Here is a 19403-nt window from a genome sequence, read left to right as displayed (position 1 = left end):
TTTTTAGCTGTTTCAAATATTAATGCAATGACATAAAAACAATAAGATTACGTATAACATTTTATACAAAATATGCTTGAATATAAAGTAGGTATTTCAATTTTATTCCTTGTAGGAAAATTGTTTAGGCTTGTGCCACGTTTAAGACAGCTGCGCCTGTTTGTCGTTTTTTTTTTAAATTTATTCTATACACAATACACATTCTATTAGAGTATTACTGTATTAAATAAAGAGTAAAGAGTTGCCGAGTTTTAGTGGAGTGATTAGATTTGAAATATTTGAATCCTAATTGGAAATTCGAGATAACGTTAATTGCGTCTTGGTAATTATTTTGGATCGATTTTTAAAATATTTTTTGGCCTGACGGCAACAGGTTAATGAATTTGTAATTGTTCGAGTCGAAATTATCTTCACATAGTTGTTGAAACAAAATTATTGTGGCAATTTTCTATTCTGTAGTAAAGTACCCTAATTTTATTAGGAAACTGAATAAAATTAATAAATAACATTTTTGCTCTCTTAATAGTATATAATACTTATCAAGGTTAAAACGATATATAGGTCTTGAGAAGTGATTTGTATGTGGTCAACTCGGGTCTCAGGTAGGTATACGCGTCGCCTTTATTTTGTTCGGCTTCTCCTACCCAAATAAAATGTTTTGGTATGTATGAATGTGTGTGTTTGTGTGTGTGTGTGTGTGTGTGTGTGTGTAGTGCGTGCAGACGCCTGGTTGTGTGTATTGTGTTCAATACTACAATACAACATCAATATTATATCGTTTTCGGAATTCGATGAATATACGTCTTAATATAAAAATGACGGAAACAAGTGTTCAATTTTAATGGTCATCATACGACCGATATTATGACGTCATTATTGTATATTTGTGGAATGATAATTTATACAAGTTATTGTTACAATACAGTAGAATAACCAGAGCCTCCCTCTGCAGCCCTCCTTAAATGTTGACAAAATTAAAAAATTATTTTAATTTCTACGAAAATCGCTAAAAAAATCGAAAATTTTATATTTCAACTATAAAAAGAAAATACATTGCTATTTTAATTTTTTTTGTACATGTTAAACTTATGGGTTTATAAAACTTATATAAATTCATTACTGATGTATGTTTATTTTGATTACTAACAGTGGTCTGTGATAAACTGATAAAATATCGCAAAAGCTTTCTCCTCACTACCTATTTCCTTATATTATCATATACTACGGAAGAAGCCTCAGCGTATTATACCAATACAAATAAATGATGCCGATACTCCAGTGACGAGTCACCGAATTGGGCGTTCATTGTGCGCAAGCGCGACGCAATTCTTTGCTTATTTATCCACATTTTATGTTGTTATATTTTGATTATAACGAATGACGTTTTAATTACAAATATATTATTAATTTCGTGTATTTATTATTTATTACATTTTTGAAAGGTAAGTTAACCCATAACACTGTGGGAGTTTGACGCAATCGCCTATATCATATGCAAATCGCTTTATTTGTACAGAAGGCACAACTATACATTTACGAGCTCAAACCTACCACAAATTATTTTTAGGGCGGCAAGTGTCTCATATAGCTGTGACTTTTTTTATGGACAAAATTTAACTATTCTGGGCCTTTGCTTGATACCAATATTTCACATTAGGCATTTTACGAAGAGTAGAAAAAGAAATTATTCTATAATAATAACCTAACATAATGGTGCTTATTATTAGGTTTATAAAAAAAAAAGTGGTGAGACAAGTCATGGTTTGGCTAGCCATATAGCATAATATGCTACATACTATAATATGTATTACTTTAAAGGTTTTTAAAATATACCTGTGCTGCAATATTTACGTACCTAATTCATATGACGTGTGAAACCGATACGAATGTGACCTTTTTTTTTTTTAAGAAGCCCATTGTATTGTACCTACTTATATATATAATGTTAATACGTAGTTCGGAGAAACATTCTGACGAATAACCTAGCCAGTAGCCTCTATCAGACCATTACAAACTGGCTAATGGTCACAGTTGTAAACAAAAAAAAAATGTCAAGCGACGGGTGGTACGTCTGGGTCCAAATGTCCGTTGTACGGAAATGTAGGAATAGGTATAACATATAACGTATATCTACATATGGTTACGAAAAAAGAATTGTGCGCAGTATATTTGTGTAACGTATAATACTAGTGTGTATATATATATATATATTTACTATTACTATAATATAGCAATAATATAATACAATTATGGATATAATTCTGAAATTTTGAAGTCTAGTTATTATACTAAACTTGGGTATACGATGACAATGTTGTATTGCGGCTATAGTATAAGGCTATTGTTTATATAAATACAGGGTATCTTGTGAGGATTACCTATTAGCCGTAAAGAGAAACTCACCGCCCGGATAAAAATAAGTTTTTTGCAGTTTTATCCATCGACTAATAAAGATAATATTTTAACATTTCTACCAAAAAATTTATTATATGTAGCCCTTGTCTGCGTAAGTCTAACAAAAAAAAAAAAAACAGATTTATGGTATCTTTATCATCTCAGGATATCATAAATCATAATGGGTAAATATTTATGGGACACTTTATATTTTTGCAGTAGGTATCTTAATTTGTATAGGTATGATTTTCGAGAAATTTTGTTTAAGACTGCAACATCCAAGAGGTCCAACAAAGACACGCCTTAATTATACTTTTACTTTATATGATTTTAATTTCAGTATAAACTATATATAACTATATTGTTTATTTTAATATCCTACAGTTTGATGACATCGGTTGGTAGCGGTAACACTATGCAATAAAATGCATCGTGCATGTGCATATCGGAACCTTATTCAGTGACTCGTCGCAAGAAAATGTATTTGATCAAATTTGATTCATATTTTTTATGAATCAAATACAAAATAGTATTTCGCATATTATTCAATATTTAACAGGCAAGATAGAATAAATGTATTGTTATTTTTTGTATATTTTAAATGTGTTTTAAAAATGTATTGATTTATGATCGCTAAATTATAAATGTATTGAACAATTCTGTAATATGATAACCTGTGTGAAAAGAGATGAGTCGAGACATACTGTTTTATACGGAAAAAAACTAATTAAAATTTACGGTTAATTTATATATTATGTTAATTATTTGGATTTATTTAAACTTAATCATTTATCATGTGTATTTAATTTACTAGGGAAAATAATAAACCTATATACTAATATATAATATAATATACCTATATATTTTTTTTAGAGGTGTGTCCCTATGTGAAATATGTATTTACCTACCATAATTATACACCTATATATCTTAATATACATTGTAATTGTAATCCAGAAACTGTATGACCGGATTTATTTCTCAGAATATGTTTACAATAACGTTGACGGTGAATGCAAATGTAAAACCGTATATTTCATTGTTATTTACTTATGCAGTTAACTGGGTTAGGTTAGGTCTACAGGTAGAGCGCTTTTGTTATTAGGGTTTATTACAAAATTATACAGCTGCAAATATTAAATATAATATTATAATATTATTAAACATATCAATAATAATAGAATTTCAATACAATTATAAATATTTACACACACATGATATCTAGTTTGGTCAGTACGGAAAATAATAACTACATTTAGTCACGTTTAAACTAAAAATAGGTTCAATGTATCAAATAAAATCCAAAATTATGAATATAATATATTAGTATATATATAATTGAGTGTTTTTTGTATACCTACGTCAGTTCACAATGATAAAATTAATGGTTTTAAGAACTATTCAAAGAACACGTCTTATAAAAATGTATAAAACGCCACATTTAGGTGCGTTTTCTCTGACAGCCTGACGTCTAGACGGTGACTTATGTTCGTTTCCCGTACCGATAGTTGACGCTGCAGGTAAAACGGACCTTGAGAGGATGCTACATAGGCATATGTTGTTGTCTCCGTCTTACAAACGTACCTACTACCTGTATGAAGAACTGTACGTTAAGTGTTAACTGCAATAGGTAATACATATTATGATATAATTTTGTGCTGTTTAAAAACGCTACGACGCGACGGTTTGTCGAGACAATAATATTATCGATATAATATTAAATATAATTTTTTTTGGTTCGTAAGTTTTTTATTCAATCTGTTTCAAAAAAAAAAAAAGAACGATAAGAGCAATTTATGGTACCTATATAGCTAAAAAAATATTAATAAAAATAAATAAATACAATGGCAGATAAGACAGACTGCATGCAGAAGCCTCCCAGCGGAGGTACTACGATATTAAATAAATTGATTATAAATATGTAAATTAAGTTTTTCATAAATCAATATTATTTAGCATATTTAAGAGATTGAGGCGTATAATGCAAGATTTTGCTAATTTATTACATAGGTACCTAGTGTATATACGTTTATTTTTTAAATTTTAATGATGATTTACGAATCAGTCTTGATTTTTGTTTGAAAACATTATAAATTTATAAATCTTTTTTTATTGATTTGAATTTGGTAATTTTTATGACCAACTTATTAGTTGCCATGTTTTATGCGATTAAATTCCGTATTTTAAAAGCTTGTCACGATGTACCATTTTTAGAAATATGACTCTTATAATACAAAATTTAAAGAAATAACAAATGAATTAATAGACTTTAAAATGCATCAACAATATTCAACTTATATCACCTGATAAGCATACCTATATAATTAAAATCATTCTATAAATATTATAAAAGTAACAATTTTCATTTATTTTTATTTTTAAACCTGAATTAGGTACCTATATTGCTTAGAGAATTATTTATTTATTTATGAATAATAAACCATTTCATTAAAAATAAATGTTTTATTTTGGTGAATATGACTATAGTACAGTAGAGGTTGTTGACGAGTATATCATTGTAATGGAAATGTTAAATTTGAAAAATTAGAATTCATTGTATAATAACAAAAAATAATTCTAAGTGATTATGGCGTAGCGTATTTGAATAACTATCATAGGTATTTGGATAAATATTCAAATATACTAATTTAAAAAAAATTAATAAAAATCAAAAATGGCTAAAATAGAGTTAATATATTTTTTTAAACTTTTTCCATATCTAAAATAAAGATTTGCTCCTTTGTGAACCAAGTATCTGAGCTTATTATTTTTTGAATTAAATCAATTTCATAAAAAATTGGCTGGGTAGTTATTTTTTGTTTAATTATCTAATTTTGTCCAAATTTGAAGTTGTTCAGCCTTTTTAATCATATATTATTTTTAAATGGCTATTTTCTTCCATTTTAACAACTTATTAAATACTATAAAAGTTTAAAATGTCACCATTTAACTTATTATCAATATTAATAGTATTTACAGGTATTCTATAATATGTACATCACAGTTAGACATCTGTAATTGATTTTAAATTTTAAACAGGTACTTAAGTCAAAAATCTGTTTAATCAAAAATTGTGTCATTTATACCTACCAAGTTTTAAAAACATAGAGTAAACAGTAAATATATGATGAATCAATAGCGAGCTAATTTAACTAAAGAGATAAAATAACAATAGTTTGCATAGAATACAATAATACATAATTTCATTACATAAAATATTATTCACACATTAGTGACTAATTATTCATTTTTAAACCTTAAACGAACATCAATATCAGTATGTGTGTATTGTATGATTAAGATAAATTAAATCCTACATTATTTGTACTCTTAAGAATACACACACGTACCTACCTATACAATATGTTTATGATTTATATGAATACCAATATTTTACATTATTTACATTGATAAAAAGTTTCCAATCTTTTTAATCAACGGTGCCCAAACTTTTTTTCCGATGTGCCCTTTTTTGGATTAAATAATATACATGGTATTTTCAAATTTTAATATTTATAAATTATAATAATCATAATATATTACTTATATATCGGGGTCGTGTATAGGCAATTCGATGTTTTATTTTCGTTACGGAGTGTGATTGTGTGCGAAGTAAATTATCATTAGTGTGTGTAGGTACGTTCGACAGCCGCGATGAGCCGTCCGTGAATGACACTCTCGAACGCGAACGCTCATGTCAATAAATCAGGAAAAACAAACTATTATCTTTTATGCATCACCTATAAAGTAGGTATAAATAATACCAAAAGCGGTAGTGAATTAAATATACATCGTGAAGTTTGATTGTAATTTCGAGAGAAGTGTTGAATTCGTAAACTCCTATAGACTGCTTTGTAGAAACCACTTTTTTTAAATAAAACCCAAAAAGTCCAAAATAAATACAAATGTAATGCAATTATTTGATAAGATTTTTTAAAAAAATATCCAAATCTTATAGTCCTTTAAAAATGAAAATTGAAAATCGACTTCCTAGAATGCTTAGTTATTTTGTTAAAGAATACAAACATAGTATTATATTAAAAATTAAATTCGGACATTCGGAAGTATGTGTAATTTTCCACCGCTTATTGGTCTAAAATGTAGGTACGAAAAATACGTGTGATTCAATGCCCTTAATAACGAATTTTTGAAAAAATTTTTTTTTTATTATGAGCCGTAAATCGCGATGCCCTTAGAATGTGCCCGTGGTCTACAGTTTGGGAACCACTGTTCTTAATATTCAATTATCTGCGAGTTGTGACCTTATGTCAGTGTGTACATCTAGGGCGTCTAGCATTAGACCGAGAGTTCTTATCCCATAGTCCGTGGACCTCTGAGGCGCTGTAGATGGTAATCCAGTTGTATATGAATGAGTTCATAAAACTTACCAATTATAAAATCACTTAAAACATGAAGGTATTTATAATCATTAAACCTTACTGATCATGTTACATAAGGTGAACGATTAATGTACAAAGTGTACCTATAACTAAATCAATATAAAAATATTCAATGTAAAATATTGAGTCATATTATAAGAAAGTATTAGGATCAGTATTTGTTAAATAATCTTTAAACATTTTACAAATTAAGCATATTTATTTTATTGAAGAAAAAAATGCATTATTACGATACAGATTTTATCATCCGCAAACATTAATCATAAATAGGTACAATTACTTGTGTTTTATGTTGAAAAACATTCATATTGATAGGTACCTAACATTTATTCTTCTTTTGCAATGGATCGCCTGAAAAAAAATTTAAAAAAAAAATTTTAATTAATAAATGCATAAGTAATGTTTGTAATTCAATGATTAGTTGTTGGCTTTCACTCAAATTAACATTAAACACCTTCCCCCACTATTCAAAATAAAAATAAATACATTTTATATAAGACTGACTTCACTAATACGAGAATCCATATTTTTGTCAATTCAATGATACTAGATTAAATAAAGAAGCATAGGCAATGGAAAATTTTTTTCAAATATGACCCAAAATTGGCTAACCGAAATAGATAGACTCCAGCCATATCTCTCAAAGTTCAATAGTATAGTATTTTGTTTAAAACACACATTTCAATTCTACATTTTTTAAACCTTTTGACATAATATACAATATGTAATAATTAATATTTATTATGTATTTTCATAAATTGTATAGTAATTATGTTCGAATTTAAACCTATGTGATTCAAATAAAAGCATATGGAAATATATTTTTATTTGGACTACAATTTTACGACTTTTCTTGTTAACGTTTGTGCGTTAGAACAACTAAGAAATGCTATGTGTAGAAAATTACACAGTACCCGAAAGATTGTTACACTTAAAACTATCATTAAGTTTCCACGTATGATAATTAAACAAAATAATACAATTTAGCGTACCCATGTGCGTCTGCTATGTAATATACTCAGGGATACTACTATAAGTACCTATAGTACCTACTCGATAAATTCTAAATTGTGTTTTAAACTCATCAGCGTCACTATTATTATGTTATAATATTATCTAAAACAGTGACCAGCATAATATATTGTTACGACTTTCAAAAAATCGTAAAACATACTAGCAAATAGTTGTACACCTGATCCAATTTTGAATTGATAGCTATAATATTACAGCAAATATGAAGCTATAAGACCATAAGAGTTGCTACCTACCTATACTTCCTAAACAAAATATTTTATCTTATAAATTAAAAATGGTAGTAACTTACCTATTAATATTTTAAATTACTTTAAAAAAAAAAAAAAAAAAAAAACGTGCAAATAATTTTCTTTAATCATACTAATCTTAACCATCTGACTTTTAAGTGTAATGGTATAGGTTGATCAGCTTTATAACTGCTAAAATATTAAAGCTAAAACACATAGGTAATCAGTTTTGTTGAACAACAACTTGCCCCATATTGTTTGGATGTAATAGGCACAACATTCGTACATAATATGATGATTTTTCGACCTCTAAATAACACTATAAAAAGTCCGGAAATAATGTATGCGATAGTACGAGTATTAAAGCCAAACACATATTTCAGCGAACAATATTTTATACGACAAATAATATGAATGACAATATTTTATCAAAACTTTAATCCAATCTATATTGTACCCAAATTATAGTGTTGTCAGCTAAAATATTTGTCGTCTAAAATATGGTTATGCTAAAACACATGCTTAATAGAAAAATTTTTTAGCTAAAATGCGGTTTGAAAAAATATTTTCTGACTTTTATGCGTTTCCACCCTAATAATAATGAATTAATTACCTCGATCCGTAGAATCTACGACCTCTGCGGGCGACATTTCTCGACCTTTGATTCTGGGCTATTGGAATTGCTGGCTGTGGTAGTTGCGGTGGTTGCGGTGGCAGTGACTGCTGACGTGAGCGTTGATGATTATATTCTCTAAACTCGGAATCAGAGTGAGTACTCTGACTGTCGTCACTATCTCTATTAGTGCTCAAGATTCCAGGCATTTTGTATGTGGTATAGTGGACGGTTACAGTGACACAAGACTACTGACTAGTAGTACTATCACACAGGGTTCGCGTTGCCTAAATAGAAACGGACAGTCTGAAACACGTTGTCTTCGGTAGTTTTGGTGGTGGGGTAGTCGCTTTCGAGATTGGATACGGCGCGCAGTGTTCAGACAACTGCATTAATCTAACACTACATGATACCTATTGATTCTTTAATTCAACTCAACTGGAAGGTACTTTACAATGCGTTATTTTTTTGGTTGGGGGGAGGTATAGTCGGTGAACGGCCACCTAGATCCCCGTCCAAATAGATCCCCATGATCTAAATGACACTAAGGGATCTAATTGACAGGGGATCTAAATAACCATAGGGAACTAATTGACAATATACTAGCCGGGGATCTAAATTAAATTAAATTAAATTTTGCGTTTAGATCTCCCTTGATCTACTAGATACCCCTTTTATGGCGGCAATTCAAAATAACATTATAAATTAAACTTATATTTTATACTTTTGTTTACTATTGTTTTTTTGTTTAACAAATGATTAATTTAATTTGAATATGTATTATAAATCATAATATTAGGTATTACATCACTGTGTCTTCATATTAATATAATACTCTCAATTTATAAGACTATAAGAAAATAGTTAGTACATTTTTATTATTTACAATAAATGCTCTAAAATCAAGGTTACACAACTCTCTTAAAGTCTTATTAGTCGTAATATCACATACAACTATAAAAACACATACAAATTTATATTTAATGGACCAATTATGATTTATGAACCACGATATCATGATCAAAAGTTAGTTATCTCACCACTGATTCATTAAAATGTTTAGTGATTATTCATGCAGCAACATGGTGTGTAGACGTGTAATGTATTAGCCTATATAATTTAATATTTATACAACAAGCAGTGGCGTTGCCCCGGTTGCCCGGGTGGGTTGTTGGGTGTTTAAACCCCTTCTCCCCGTTTAATTCGAACTGTTATAATCGGAACCGATAATTATTCATACGTTGGAGGTAACAATTTATAACCTTACCTACCTCCAATTAATATCAACCGTAATCTCTTATGCACAACCTATAGAGTATAACTAATTAATGTCACTAGTCTAGTTGTAGACTAATTGTAGTCGTAGCCTCGTAGGTCGTAGGACATGACGTCTTATCGGTCTTAAGCCTTAACTTGTATTAAATAAACAAATTACAATTCTAAAACCGTATATTTTATACCGTATACTTATCTATTGTAATTACAATTTAGAACATTATCTTCTGAATGGAGACTTACTGCTGAACGTCGACTTATGTAGACTGTAATCGTTTATTTCAGTCATTTCAAAAGTAAGTTTCGCATTTTATTTTTAATAATAATTTCTATAATTTATTTAACTAAAAGCTTCTTAATAATTATTATGTGGACTAGTGAACTGTAGTAACAATGGTAAAGGTACAGTATAGTTATGGTGACCAGAAGTACTATTTTTCATAGGACAGTACTCTTTTTTGATGCAAGTCCTTGTGTTATTAACAATAGTGTTAAGTATATAAAATTGTAATCTTTTTTGGAGAATATTATGGGCTACTACATATCTATGATTTTTTATAATTTAGTATTAATTTATATTTTATGGTTCAACTAATGCAATCTTAATTGGTTGTTAGCATAGTTAATTTAATTTTTTAATGTTGCCTACATTTTACCAAAGTTTTATATTAATTTATTCAAATTATACACTTGGAATTTTTACCTTTAAAAAATAACTAAAATATTTATACTATTATAATATTTATTATATTATATTGTTGCATTAATTTAATTTAAAAAATACACATTTTTAATTTATTTTATTTTAATTAACTTACGTCCAGTCGGTCAATTTGACAAAAAATATATTACCTATAAGGATATTTACAATATCGAGTACTTATTATATAATAGTACCTATAATTAACAAAAAGTTAAATTAGATTGAATGGATCTATTATTAAGAATAATATATAAATATAAGTGGCCCAATCAACAGTTCCAACGCTTTTAAACAATAAACAAATTATATACTTATTATAAATAATTATTGAGGCAAAAATAAAACCCAATAAGTTATTGAACATTTGAACAATTATTAATAATACCTAGGCATTACAATTTCTTAGTATAATATAAGTTTAATTATTTTGATTTACTAAACTATGTATTATTATATTTTTATGAATAATTACTAATTAAACATAACGTATACGTTTTATTTTAGATTCTGAGCGGAACGATGAATGTATTGATTTTACCACGATGTGTGTGTGTGTTTTTTTTTGTGTCTGTCATCACGTTTTGGGGCAGTAAAAGTGCTTCGATTTTTGACTTCAGTACCTACCTCGTTCGATCAGAAAGTGAATCTAGTTGGTACTTTGGAGGGGGTTCAAAAGTAACAAATTCTTAATATTCCTATACATTTATCAATTGCAGCCTTTTTTTTTAATTATGAAATATCACAAGCAACCTATGGTCACGTATACTTAATATAACCTTTGGATACCACTTTTATTCATAAAATAGAATAAATATAATCAGCAATTATATTACTAAATTTAATATTTTAAGAATGGCGTAGATTAAGCATATAATTTTTGTTTCACTGTTAATTTAATAATCATTTTTATTTTATTTTATCAAATGATTGCAGGAAGCTATTAGAATAGTTTGTTATTCAGATGCTCAACAGTCAACAGATAATAATATAATTTAGATTAAATAATTAAATAATTACCCTACATACCTATCTAATGATCCGCAGCTATATCGATGACTCATTATTTGTACACATAAAATTATCTGTCTAGAATTAGTAAACAAAAATATTTTAGTCAGAGAACGTTCCCGCTATGCTGTATAGTAGAACTGTCAAACCTATACTTTGTTATTATAATGGGTGTGTGAAACTTGAATTCAATAATAAATCAAAATAACTTACTCAAAGTAGTGATGGCCGATGAGCTTTTAGCCTAAATGATAATGTATAATATTTATATAGACATATAGTTATAATAGTAATTTATTTTTCCATTCCATACTTATGGATATATATATTAATATTAAATATTATACATAATAATAATATAATATTATATATATATATATATTAATATTATTCCATAATATTACTTAATATAATATGATGAACTGATAATCATTATTGAAAAAATAAATCAAATGTATTATAAATTAACTATTATTTTAATATTTTATGTATGAATGCAACTTTTTATTAGCTTATTTTTAGATTATTTCATTATAGCTTAAGAAATATCATGCAAATACTGCAAAACAAAGTTTAGGTAAAATTCTAAAAGTACTCTTACAGTAGTGCATTGAAAATGCGTAAAGTTAATGCTAAAAAAATAATGACTGATCATCAACAAATTCTGTTCCAATAAATAATTATTGATCAAATACTTCTAGGAATAGCACTATAAAATATAAAACTGCTATGAGGAAAAAAGTTTTATTTTTTCAAAAAAATTAAATCAGTTTATTCCGTAGTACATATTAGTTAAATATAAAATATAATACTTTAATATCAATATCAAAATACAGATCACGGAACTTATTTTATATTACACGCTGTTTAGAATTTTTTTTCATTTAATCAGGTATATCTCTGAATTCCAATTTAACACCATCTCCATATTGTAGCGACGGTAGGTATCCGGAAAAAAGCACCGTTATATAGATTAGAACCTCGCAAAAAAATATCTTTAATTAGAAAATTTGGTGTACCTACATAATATTATACGCCATGCCTACATGGTATTTCCAAAAACTCCCAAATCATTCGATTCTTTCCTACAGTAATAATATGTAAGTCATATTTAATTGATAACATATTTAACCTATGTACCTATAATAATTATGTATACTTTTTGAACACACCGCAGCATGGTATATTCCAATTTTTTAATAAAATTAAAGTAATAAACATTTGACTGTACCTATCTTGAAAATTATGAAGACATCATGAAGTAAAATTTTAATTGATGACAATTTAAGATGTGATGATGCATATGACGTAGCCACGTAGGCACTATTCGATTAGAGCGTATATCATATTATATTGATGAGATAGCTTCAAGTTTCAACAAGGGTTACTGGTTTGTTGTGATCACGGACTAAGATATATATCTTAGTCCGTGGTTGTGATAATACTGACTTATATGGTTGATAGCTACTATATCAAAGATATACTTCGAAACGTTACAATAGAATATAGATTATTATTAATTATTTATATTAATTGTTATTATTATTAACATTCAACATTATTCATTTGCTGTTGTTTAAAGTACTTTAGTGATTTAAATATTTTCTCTAGTATCTTAAAAGCATTAAAGTTATTTTTGACAATTCCAGTAACAAGTTGTAGTTGTGAAAGAACTTTTTCAAAATTAAATATGGTTAAAACAAAACTACGAAATACTATTAAACGGGAATAAGTATATAATGTTGATTATGAAGTAGTAATAGAAATTTTTATATTATACTTACCTATTTTAAAAGTTTTTCAAATTATGTTTTATTATTTATTAAATTTTTTTAAATATATTTATTATTATTTTTTATTATAACTGCTTGATAAATAAAGGTATTATTATTAGAAAGAACTTATTAAAAGCTATTTTGGTAATTTTATGTTTAACCTAATTCTTAACCGCATAAAACCATATCATGATTTAATTGAACCATATACTTGATTTTATGAAGATTTATTTAAATTATCGTTGCCTCACGTTAAGGTCTTAACTGGGAAAATCAAGGAGGGATTGGAGTCTGGATCTAAGTTATTGCCTCCCTTGCCAAAATATATCTGTATATATATCATATATATATACATCATATATCTGTGTCGTAGCGCCCTTATTTTTTTGATGATACAAACCAATAATTTTTAATAATTAAATGAAAAAATAAAAATAAATGTATTTTCTTAAGCTGATAATTTTAATTTTAATTTATTAAAATAAATGACCTGTAGATTTTAATTTAGATAACATGATAATTTTTGTTTAGATAGTCTCAACTATACATAATAAAGATATGGATAGGCCACGACTAAGTTGAATATATTTGAGGCCACGTTCCCGGAGGGGAAAGAAATTGAGGCTTTTTATCAATGCTTTTATATTGATAGTCGATACTCGATAAGGTGTACTTATTTGGCATCAATTGTACTCTTTAATTACCGCTGATAAGACAGTTCTTCCATATCTTTAGGGTTTCAACCATAGGCAGTATTTCTCAATCAGTGTGCCGCGGCATAATACTGGGCCGAGAGATCGACTAGGTGTGCCACGAGAAGTTTCTGATACCTATTTGTTATTAATAATTATGCTGGTAAAAAAATATTGAAAACAGTAATTTATTTCATTACATTTGTGTTGAGTGTGCCGCGAAAACTTATGACGTATAATAATGTACCGTGAACCAAAAAAGCTTGAGAACCATTGCTCTAAGGTCATAACATTGTACTTAATGAAGTCACGTGACAACGCCAGAACGCCATTGCTCGTCTGTCACGGACCACGGGATACAGGACTCAGTCCAAGTGTATTAGGAAGTTGGCAATACGTAGTTCATTTTCAGTTACGGCCATAGACATATAAAACAACTAGATAGTTGACTACGGGATAATATTGAAGTCAGCCGCCATATGCCAACAGAGCTATGTTTACAAAATCGTATGGTTGATAAGAATATTTATTAATGATAACAAAATTAATACAAATATTTTTACTGTAGTATATTATGTACTTATTACTACTTTATGTAATTTAATTTGTAGTTAACATTTTGACTATAGAATATGAAAAGAAATTCGTTTTTTCATTATTTGAATTATTATTTATTATCACTTATCAATATATGTATCTTATCTATTGAGTTTTTATGTAAACATTGCCATGTTGGTATATGGCGGCCCGACTTCAACGTTCTTATGGGAATGTAATTCACAGTCGGCTATTTAGTTGTTTTATATGTCCATGGTTACGGCCAATTTGATTTTTTAGGGGTCGATCAATGGATTTAAACTATATTAGGTACCAGGGGCCTAGTCAGATAAACGGTCGCTACCATGATTTTCTGGCGGTGAGTGAGCACTGAGCCGCCGAACTCCGAACTTGACGCCCCCTAGTCGGCGGTCATGATATTCGGATGCATGTGCTCCTGGTACATTTTGGAGGGTAACGCCGTGTTCTGCGTAAATCTAACCAACGCGACTCATGCTAACGAATTATATTCTGACCCTGATGTTTCATCGTCACAACACAATGCGTCCGATGCGACAAAATCATACAAAAGTTTTTTTTTTTTTTTGGCGTTGGTCGAATTCACGTGTAAAACACGGCGTAATAGCATACGACATCATGTATACCAACTGTGGCAGTAATAATACTACCTATAACAATAACAATAATAAAAATAAGCAATACAATTTTAGCTACAGGGCGCTTTCTATACGTATTATCATCAACCGCGAACGTGGTTTGCAATGCACTCTCATGGAGTCATGATTACTCCGGCCATCTTGTCGTTTGCGCTCATAGAGTGCACTCAATGTATGCCCTTTACAATTTTTGCCCGTTGGTAATATTAAGGCAATAATAATAATAATAATTATATTTATAGGCAAAGCAAAAGGTTTTTTGTACATTTTTCGTATGATATTCCAATTAGGTATTTTGTAATGGTTTTTATATATGTATGAAAACTTATCTTACGTACCTACTGGCTCCCGTTTATGCGTATAATATTTGTATTATATGGTTCGCAGAAATGGTATTTAGTATATCGTATATCATCCGTCTGCTGGTCAGTGGCCTCATTTCAGATTTTATCAGTTGGGCAAGTTTTCATTGTTTTCAATGACATATAAATTTATTTAAATATGTATTATATCCTATTTTGATTAACTGAAAATCAATAAGTAATGATATATGTTTGTACAATAGTACCTAATATATTAGAAGCTTAAATAAGAAAAGTATAAATACATTGATATCAAAAATAGCGCATAATATTTACTTACATCTAATGTAAATTGCATACCGGGTGATTCTTTTATCATTGAACACTCATTATTTCAAAAATTACTAATGTTTTTGAAAATATTTACGAACGTGTTTATTTTGAATTTGGTGAGATTTGTTGGACAAAGTACAGCAGTGATATCAAACTCAAATTACCTACGGGCCATATATTTTTTCAAAAAAAATTCGCAGACCAAATTTTACTTATACACTAGACACTAAAGACAAAATTAATGCAAAAATACATACAAAATCCATTTATTTAAATGTGACTTAATATATCATGAACGTTAAATAATATTATTATTTAATATTTTATTAACAATTTTAACAAATTTTTATATTTTTGTTCAAAATGTATTTTATTGCGGGCCACATAGAAAGGGTTCGCGGGCCACTTGTGACCCGCCGGCCGAATGTTTGAGACCACTGAAGTACAGCATTATGTGTGTGTGTGTGTGTGTTTGTGTGGTGGGGGAGTACGATCGTCATTGCCCCTGTTCGAGTAGATATTTTTATGTTATATAGCTGAATTACCCGGCTTCGCCCGTGTGTAGTTTTTGTTTTATCAAAATAAAATTCTTAAATCAACACAAATTGTTGTGTTTTAAAGAAGAAAAAAATGTATTTTACTTAATGCTATCAAGTGTAGTGGTTGCTGAATTTTAAAGACAAAAAAATAACAATAATATTAAAAAATGATTCTATGATTATATATAACTTTTTTATGAATATTTACAAATGATACGTTGTTGCTGAATTCTAATATGTCTTAAGTCAAAACCTCTTGGTATACCACATTTAGGGTTTTATTTTGTGGTGCATAAACGTTCAAATGGTCAGGTCTTCCAACTCTAGAAAATATAAATGAAAAGTGAATGTGTAGTATGTAGTAATATTGCTGAATACATAAGTGGTGTTTGATAAAATATTACGTTTTGTGGAATAAATGATGTTTGTAATTTTACGATGTCAATAAATGCATTAATAACATCGTCGTTTAAATAAGAATTATGTATTGCTCCTTAGTACAGTGGCCTTTAGTCGTAATGTAAATGATAATACTCTTAAATTGTAGTTAAATAATTTAAGGAAACACCACAGTACCACACAAACGTACACAGTTCACTAATCACAATCGCAGTACACTGATGATGATGAACTAACACGTTTATCGCATTTCGATAAGAAAATATGTATTATTATTTTTAGTCTGTGTTTTTTCTATACAACTCAATAAATATTATATAGCCTCGGAACAATTCATAACACACACAAAAAGAGGTCAGAGTCCAGGTAGACAGAAACCCTCGGACCGCCGTGCCGTATCGTATTTCCCGTTATCGGCCTACTGCTATTGTTATTATTATATGAATATAGATATACAAATTACACATAACAATTTATTTTTTCCGATTTCAACCTTTAAAATCAACATTTTGAAAATCGGGAAACGTGGTGACTATTTAGAATTAAACCCATTGTTGCCAATGGCCATAGTTGCTGAGTCTTAATTCAAATAAAAACAAAAAATGTTCCTTTTATTAAATACGGTATTCGTTTTATTTGAATTTATCAATTTTGTAATACCAATTCAAATATTATTTTTTTATTATTAATCCTTTCGCATAAACAATAAAGGTCAGTAGCGTATAATGTATTTACTTTAGTAAGTATTATTAATTATTTAAAATAACATTTTATGTTTCTTAAAGGAGTACACAACTGAAAAAAATTTTATTTTTTTATTTTTGTGAACTATAACTAAATAATAAAATAATATAGGCACCACTAAAAATTGTAAGCGTCCAATATTTAGCCAGTTATGGGTATTTGAAAAATGCGTGTGACGTAATAATTTCGCCGCTGCCGTTTACTCTGTACAAGCTTTTAAGGGAATATTACAAGTCTCGCTGTTTAAACGCGTATAACTCGGCTAATAATAAATTTATTGATTTAGACCCTTATAATAATTTGAAGCTTAAGAACTAAATTTTTAATTTAATATTAATTTATTGTAAAATTATTAAACGGTTTATTTATAAACGAATGATAAACTTTCTTAGCAATATTTTCGCCTTTTCGGCATACGTTTTTGACGAAGTAAATCCGATTGATTTAAATCATTTTTGTTTAAATGTTTTGAACATATTACAGCTGATTTTCCTGGAACGAAATTTTTTCTTTTACAGAAATCACTCCATTTTTTAAATCGTTCAGGAGATTTTTCTCTTTTAGGAAATGTAAAATAATGTATTTTTTCTGGGCCTGTTTTAATACCTTCTTCACTATGATTAGAACAACCATAAACGGAACACAACATTTTAATAGGTGCAATCTTTTATTTTATTGTATAAATATAAACTATACCGCGCATACGAAAACTAAACATATGATTACACGAAATAGACGACTAAACAGTATTATTTATATTAATTATTACAGTTTTTATTTTAATACACCACTGGGCAAACATTGTTATTTATATTACGATAAACACAACATTATACTAAATTAAACAATACTGTAAATATTATCTACAAACATGTATAAATATAGTTACATTTACACAATAATAGTACGATGTACAACAGTCCTAAAATAGTCTACAGTCGTATAAATAAATGTTTGTTTAATGTTTAATTGAATCATATAATGAACTTATTATTGTAAAAACATGCAATAAAAGAAAAATTTGTGAACTTTGAATTATTATAAAGGTCTACATCAATAAATTGAGTATTAGCAGACTTATAGCAGACTATTAGAGATTAAACAGCAAAAGTCGTATTACTCCCGTAAAATCGTATACAGAGTAATTGGCGGCGGCGAAATTATGACGTCATGCGTATTTTTTCAAATGACTGCCGCAGGCTAAATAATAGTTGTAAATATATTTTAATGGTATCTCTGTTTTTATTTCACTTAATACTATATTTTAAAATAGACTTCTTTTTTTTTTAGTGTTATGGTCCTTTAAATGTTTTACTACTAAATTGGTTTGTATAATTCTGAGATTTATTTTTAAATGTCGTTAATTTTTTGGTTGCTTTTGTTTGGGGTCTTGGGATTTTGTTAAGGTGTTCTGGTAAATTATTTTATTTTATTTATTTTCGTATCTGAAGTAGTCTGATTATAATTGGTAATTTATTGACCATTGACTATGCTCGGAATCCAACGTTAGAAGTAAACCGATTACTTTCCTATTATCGTTAAATAAAATATGCAGGTGTTGCTTTTAGACATAATTAGTTAATATTACCATTTAATCTTCAACTGAATGGTTGAACTGAAAGAAAAAATATCACTATAATGATTATAGGTTTGAGTACTTAATATTCTTTTTTTTGGTTTGATATCGGTTTCAAGGTGTAAGTAAAATTCGATTCTCAATAACCAGGGCGAACGCAGGAAAAAATTTCTC

At 28.3% G+C, this 19403-nt stretch overlaps 1 long non-coding RNA gene across 1 annotated transcript; it reads right to left on the bottom strand.

Annotated features, from left to right (window-relative positions):
- Positions 1 to 6973: 6973 nt before the first annotated feature.
- Positions 6974 to 9043, bottom strand: LOC149060875 (uncharacterized). The gene is made up of 2 exons (XR_016189935.1): positions 8670 to 9043; positions 6974 to 7145 (listed from the first exon to the last, which is right to left on the bottom strand). It is a non-coding gene; the product is annotated as an uncharacterized LOC149060875 (long non-coding RNA).
- Positions 9044 to 19403: the final 10360 nt, after the last annotated feature.

The sequence above is a fragment of the Diuraphis noxia genome, unplaced genomic scaffold, assembly GCF_037042655.1.
Source record: "Diuraphis noxia isolate RWA-SAM2 unplaced genomic scaffold, SU_Dnox_SAM2 contig0001, whole genome shotgun sequence".
Lineage (NCBI taxonomy): Eukaryota > Metazoa > Arthropoda > Insecta > Hemiptera > Aphididae > Diuraphis > Diuraphis noxia.
The sequence above is the reverse complement of the archived record's forward strand: the minus strand, read 5'-3'. Positions and strand labels throughout refer to the sequence as shown.